General features: G+C 40.9%; 1 long non-coding RNA gene across 2 annotated transcripts; it reads left to right on the forward strand.

Moving 5' to 3' along the window:
* The first annotated feature begins 388 nt into the window (after nt 1–388).
* LOC120466963 (uncharacterized) lies at nt 389–3020 on the forward strand. Of its 2 annotated transcripts, none has more exons than XR_005620073.2 (5): nt 389–961; nt 1052–1129; nt 1326–1507; nt 1691–1821; nt 1913–3020. It is a non-coding gene; the product is annotated as an uncharacterized LOC120466963 (long non-coding RNA). The 2 variants fall into 2 exon arrangements; XR_005620074.2 differs by having other exon boundaries at nt 390–961; nt 1046–1129.
* The last annotated feature ends 3964 nt before the right edge of the window (nt 3021–6984 follow it).

Genomic DNA, 6984 nt, shown 5'->3' on the forward strand with positions numbered 1-6984 from the left:
AATGTATATCCTACATAGGCAATGCATCTTGGGAGAAAAAGTTCAGTTTTTTCCAATTTTTCTAATGTTGTATGAATAACATGAAAAATTGTTGCTAATTAATTGTTCATTAAATGTTTTAAAAGTTGTCATATTAACTATAATTGAAAAAAATAAATAAATTGCAAAATGTAACCCTAAATGGGCATCTCGGGAGATACAGAGTAGGCCTATAACTTAGAAACTATAGGTCATATTTTGAAAAAAATTTATGAACTCTGCCATTTTAGTCTAGATACATACAAAAATAGCAATGAATCATTTTTCCATCAAAATTATTTATACTTGCCCCTTAAAGGGTTAAAATATGCTAACTTAGTCATCTTTGTTCTTGCAGTACGCTGCTAGTCCTGTTGCTAGAGTGGCTAACGTTAGCAGCTAACACATGCTGTTTTGCCTTTGTTAGGACACGTTGCTAGTAACGTTACATGTAGAAATGTAATTACCTACTTACAGTAGTTAGCCAAAGCTTACATCTAGATGGACTAAGTATAACTTGTATAATAATATATTATAATGTATAGGTTGTGTAAATTATTTGTTTGTCCGAACTAGTATTTTGCTAGTTCAGTTCACAATGTAGCTAGCACGCTATAGTGGTTAATATTGGTTCTCTTTGATCACTGCAGCAAGCTTTATGGAAAAGAACATGTGACATACAACATGCCTGGATTGGTTTGGTGCACCTCAGACAAGGTGCCAAAAAGTATGGTGTCCTTGATAACATATCATGCTTCCCATTTGAAAACTTCCTTGGCATGGGTGTCTTAATAAACAATAGACAGTCATCGCTTAGTTATTGGCCCTTGGACTCCCCCGGCACCTCTTGTACAGCATGAGTTTTCTACTATGAAGGTATATTCTAGGCATATGTCTTGAAAGAATGAAAAACAAACCCTAAGGGAAAGCAATGCACCAGCAGGTGAGAATATGCACTCTTTCTTAAATTTAACTTTTTTTGTGTGTGATGTAGGTCCAAAATTACCATATGCCTTTCATTTTGTAGCGTCAGATGACAGCGGCTCACTTCAAGAGCAGGTGAAGCAAGTTGGGATAATGTTGAAGATGTTTGCTCACACTGGGCAATCAGGTACAACTTGCAAACAACTTAAGCGTTGGTTGTTGGTTTAATTCCCAACGGGGCCCATCTGTACATGTAGTAGACCGGTTTAATTCCCAACGGGGCCCATCTGTACATGTAGTAGACCTAGATATAACTGTCATAGTTTAGTTGTTGAGGGACCCGGACTGACTACTTTATTCTTTTATTCTGGGAACCCCTGTAGGTGCAGACGTCTTGGAGAGTTTGGGCGATGTTGTGCGCAGCATGGACAACAAAATGGACTCTTTGCTGCATCATTTTGAGTTATCCCTGCCAGGGGATCTGTTACTCCCACTAGACACCCAGGAAGATTTGGCGTTACTTGACAACAGTATGAGGCAGGATAAAGAGCTCCATGTACAATTTGTAAGTGTTCTGATTTCGTTTATATCGCAATAATGTAAAAAAAAAAAAGTTTTTTTTTCTTTCTAAAAAGTAAAATTAAGATTGTACACAGCATATTCTACAGTATGAATCCACACCCTGTTACATTTTAAATTTATGAGAAGCTTCAGATAAATGTAATTTGTTAAACTTTTTTTTTTTCAGGGACCTAAAGACAACCGTGTGGCGAATGCTTTAGAGTATCTTCTCTAATCACCTTTACATCAATATAACCTGGTCTGGTGTAGGTGATAAAGCATGTTTTAGAGACATGTTCCTGAAGACCATTGTTCAAAGTAAGTTGGATATTTTTTTATATATATATTTTAGTAGATGTGTATGACTTTATGCCTTTCAAATGGAATGACAGATCTTTATTCTCTACAGGAGCCATCCGAAAGAACCCGGCGACCCAGGATGCCACTGATGAGGCGATCCAGGTTAATGTTACACATCACCTGAAAGGAGCATCTGACCGTGCAGGTGGAAAAAGGCACCGCTGAGTGGGACCCACAGCCGACCCCTTAAACCTAGGCTGACTACTGACTGACACTTGACAACTGGAACCCTTTTTTTATCCTGCAGACAGTAACTTCAAGACATCTAAAAAAGGCTTTTTACAGTGCTTAACTCTTCTATTTAAATATAGCTTGTAAATCCTAGATTATACATCTAATACTTGATTTCTGCACATTATCTGGTATCAAATATTCTACTTGCCGTGACTTTAGTATTGGCTTATTTCATTTCGTCAGTGCTTAACGATTTTACATGCTCTATGCACAAACCCTGCTGACGTATGTCCGAAAGAATCTCAGCCAGCTTCTTTACTTCCACAAGCGCATTCTGCAGGCAAAGTATATAGCAGCAAAACTTTAATAAAATTCATTTTCTTTCACTTTTCAATTCCTCACAGTGTTGTTAACATCATTATCGTTAACCGCAAGAATTTTTTGTAAACAGCGAGTGTAACTTGCCACTATCTCCACCTAATGAAAAACCGGCTTCTGACGCAGCACCGGATGTAACTGGGCGTCCTGAGACAAACCCGGAAGTGATCGTGCATAGAGCCTATTATAGTTTGCAAATCCTGTTTCATGCCTGATATTTGATATTGCACATTAACTTGTACCAAAAATTCTACTTTCATTCCATCAGTGTGCTTAACTGTTATTCTATTAAAAATAGCTTGGAATACTATTTCATACCTCTGATACTTGAAATTGCACATTACCTGGTACCAAATATTCTACTTCATTCTGTCACAGTGCTTAACTGTTATTCTATTGTTAAATATAGTTTGTAAATCCTTGTGCCACAGGTCAGCATTGCAGTTATAATGGTATATTCTCAAATTATTTGGTGTCCTTCACTTTCTTTGGTACCAAATATCCTCATTACTTGTGTTTACTGTTAATTCTTTTCATCCCAGAGCTGAACTCTTTATGTTATTAGCAAGTATTGTAAGTGTTATACAGTTTTATATATATATATATATATATATATATATATATATATATAGTGTTTTTTAACTAAAAATGTATTGGAAAGCTGTGTGTGTATTTGTATTTTTCTGTTTATTTCAGCCATCTGACATTGTTTAATGAGTTACTGTACTTTCAAATGTGGAAATAAAATGTCGAATGAAAATTTGTCTGGTTTGAGCAATCATTATTCTTGATAAACTGCATGCTTTAAATATTAAATTAAATAAATAAATAAATATATAGTGCAATAAGCGGCGTGCCGCGGTCAGCTCGCTCGAAAAGAGCGTTTTCCTCCGACGGGCCGCTGAAGGTCCGCCTTTGGTATAATGGCGGTGGAACGGCGGCTGGCCGGTGGGCCAGCCGCCGGCGGTCCGCCGTCAAACGTGTTTGCGATTACGCCTTTCTGACGCTTCTACTGCCTCCGGAGCGCTGCCGGCGGCCCGCCGACTCATTGCTATCTGGGTAGCGTTGCATCTGAGGTGGTCACCGTATCAGCATTAATACAGAGATGCAAGTTCCTGATTAAGTCCATACCAAGCAATGCAGTGCCGTCCTCTACTATGAAGAATGTGCCAGACGTGCTTGAATTTGCTACACACACCTGGGCATGGAGACATCCAAGTACTGGAATGTGTGTTTGCGTGTAGGTTACCAGTCTAGCGGAAGGTGGAGACAAAGCAGTAGAGCTAAAATATTGTTTATAGACATGGTGTGGCAGTATAGAGACCGCAGACCCTGTATCTACAGTAAGTTGTATCTCCTTGGCAGCAGAGGCAGGTGTGTGAATGGTGGCATTGCAAAACAGTCTCTTTGGAGCATGTGTCACGGGTGACAAAATCGCTCAGTAAACGGAACCTTCTTGAGAGTCCTGAGTTTTCTAGGGGAACGTATTGGGTGCAACACTCCACTACGGTTCCGGGTGTGATGGAAACATAGATATCATATAGAGACTAGATACCCTATTGACCGCTGGAAAACGAGAAATCCGGCCGCCATCTTGAACCGGTCGTATTCCTAGTTTCGTTGCGTGGCAGCAGATAAGATGCCAGAGCACTGTGGAGCATTTTCCTGTTCTAATCGCCGGACCACCGAAAATAGGGCTTTTCACAAGTAAGTCTTAACATTACCGTACTATTGGTTGTATTTTGTGAATAGAATATTACCAGATAATCGAGAAGGAGCAAGGATATTTGCTATTACTGTACTGAAATCGTTGTGAAATGCTGTTTACTGCATCAGCCGGTGTTCACCCAGCATGGAGAGGTGGGGTAACTGTTAAAGTAATAATTACAAAAGCTTCTAGGTTGTCAGATAAGCATTCAACTGCCCTGTTGTATAGGTTATTTGTGTTTGCGCACATCAGGAAGCAACGTAATATACACGCATGACAGCGATGCGCAAATTGAGTTACCTCTCCAACTTTTAGTTTTATTGATAATATCTTACCACATGCGATTTGGCTATTGATATTACAGAAGTCCTGTGGTAAAATTACACTAACTTACTCCATCTACCCTTGTAAAGTTAATCCGAATATGACTTTAGTCTCGACATTTTCCCCTCCTACATCCACATACAATAAAATAAGGTATAGCCTTAATGTTGTCCGAATTTAATTTTTTGAAATTAACGTTACTGATGCAAACACGCTGAAAAGCTTCTTCTCAATTTTTATTACAGGTGGCTGCGTTCGGTGGATTCGGTGGCTGCGTTCTGTGTGTGTGAGTGTGTGTGTGTGAGAGAGAGAGAGAGAGAGAGAGAGAGAGAGAGAGTGAGTGAGTGAGAGAGAGAGAGACAGCGAGAAAGAGAGTGTGTGTCTGTTCGTGTGTATGTGTATGTGCGTGTGTCAATCATAAACTGTTTCTTCAACTTATTAAAATATCTTACTTTACTGCTATCTGTTTCTGCTTCTTTATTATATTTATAGTGTGTGATTTATAAAATACACTATATCCTTCATCACATATATTGTGTCTGGTCACTTTATATCTTATATCAGAATATTATATTACTGTTAACCTACAATGGATATTAAAATACGCCGAACCATGTGTCGTATCATAGCTACATGAATGACCTTTGCAGCAAAAAAAAAACGCGTGAAAATCAGTTAAGTATTCAGTGAGATATGATTAATTTAATGCGCTGACAGCTCATTTCACCTGCCATTCAGAATACACTGAGCGGAGCGGATGACCGGTTTAAGATGGCGGCTCCAATTCTCGTCCGTGCCAATAGGCAGTAGCGGTCGATAGGGCGTCTACCTATATGATGTCTATGGATGGAAACATGCCCGTACTGATTAGCGCTAATGCATTGCAGGTGTGAGAGAGAGAGGAGCGGCACTCACAAAGACTCCCTGTTTCATAAGCCACGATATAAAAGGGGCATTTAGAGAGTGTTTTCAGCGCGGTCGGTGGGTGTACAGTGTGTCAAGATTCCAAAGGGTTGACAGGATCAGACATTAAAGTGGGTTGACTCTGGGCAGTGCTGGATACAGGCTTCCTTGGAAAAATCGTTGGGGTGTGGAGATCGCCCATTTGAGTTTGCTGGGTCAGAGTGATCGTTTGTGGGAAGACCGCTGGACCGAGCTAGGACTGGATCTGTGCTGTGGAAGGAGAGAGGAAAGATAAGTGAATTGTTTTCATCTTATGAACATTTGAACCGCTTGAAGAGGATACAGTGAATGTGGATCTGACTGTTGGAGGAGCTATGTGTTTCAGAGTGTGATGAGGAGGAATTAAAAGTGAAACCCCTGTAAACGAGCGCAACGGACAGAGTGGGGCCTCTGTCCAACCCTATCGTGTGAGTGAATTGCAGTGCTTTTGCCTTATTGATACACATTGATTTATTGCTGTGGAATTGAAGTGAACACAAGTGTGCTGTGTCTTTGTTGAGAAGTGGCCCCCATCCATGCTTACACGTTCGTGGAAGGCTACTATATCTGCCCCCGTCAGAAGCCCAGAGTGATACAGTGAACTGAAGAGAGAGTACTTTGTACTGTGAAGATCCCCACATGTTCTACTTGCTGTTTGAGCCCAGAAGCATACAGCACCGCTGGTAAAGTAATCGTTTAACCCACTGTCGCCCTACTGTGAACTGAGGAGAGAGTACTTTGTACTGTGAAGATCCCCACCTGTTCTACTTGCTGTTTGAGCCCAGAAGCATGCAGCACTGCTGATGAAGTAATCTTTTAACCCACTGTCTCCCTACTGTGAACTGAAACATGCAGCACTGCTGATAAAGTAATCTTTTAACCCACTGTCTCCCTACTGTGAACTGAAACATGCAGCACTGCTGATGAAGTAGCCTTTTAACCCACTGTCTCCCTACTGTGAACTGAAACATGCAGCACTGCTGATGAAGTAATCTTTTAACCCACTGTCTCCCTACTGTGAACTGAAACATGCAGCACTGCTGATGAAGTAATCTTTTAACCCACTGTCTCCCTACTGTGAACTGAAACATACAGCGGCGCTGATAAAGTAACCTTTTAACCCATTGTCTTGCTACTATGCACTGAAGATCGTACTTTGTACCATGAAGGAGAAGCAGGCATCATTCCTGGTGAAGTAGTCTTTTAACCCATCGTCTTCCTGCTGTGAACCAAAGAGAGTACTGTGTACGGTGAGGGTTCCCACTTGCTATACTTACTGCTCGAGTTCTGGAAGTCTGAAACGGTTAAACTACTGTTCCATTACTGGCACCGACGAGAGTACGTGATACTGTGGAGAAGATGCAGCATGCAGTATGCAGCATCTCCGGAGAAGTAACCTTTTAACCCATTGTCCTCCTGCTACGAACCGAAGAGAGTACTGTGTACGGTGAGGGTTCCCACCTGTTACACATACTTACTCGTGAGTCTGGAAGTCTGCAGCACCGCTGGGGAGAAGTAAAGCCTAGTTCACACTACGTGATTTTAAGCCCGATTTAAGCCCGATTTGCAAATCGTTGAGTCGCCGACAAGTCAGG

Source organism: Pimephales promelas, chromosome 8 (assembly GCF_988280905.1).
Source record: "Pimephales promelas chromosome 8, fPimPro1.hap1.1, whole genome shotgun sequence".
Classification (NCBI taxonomy): domain Eukaryota; kingdom Metazoa; phylum Chordata; class Actinopteri; order Cypriniformes; family Leuciscidae; genus Pimephales; species Pimephales promelas.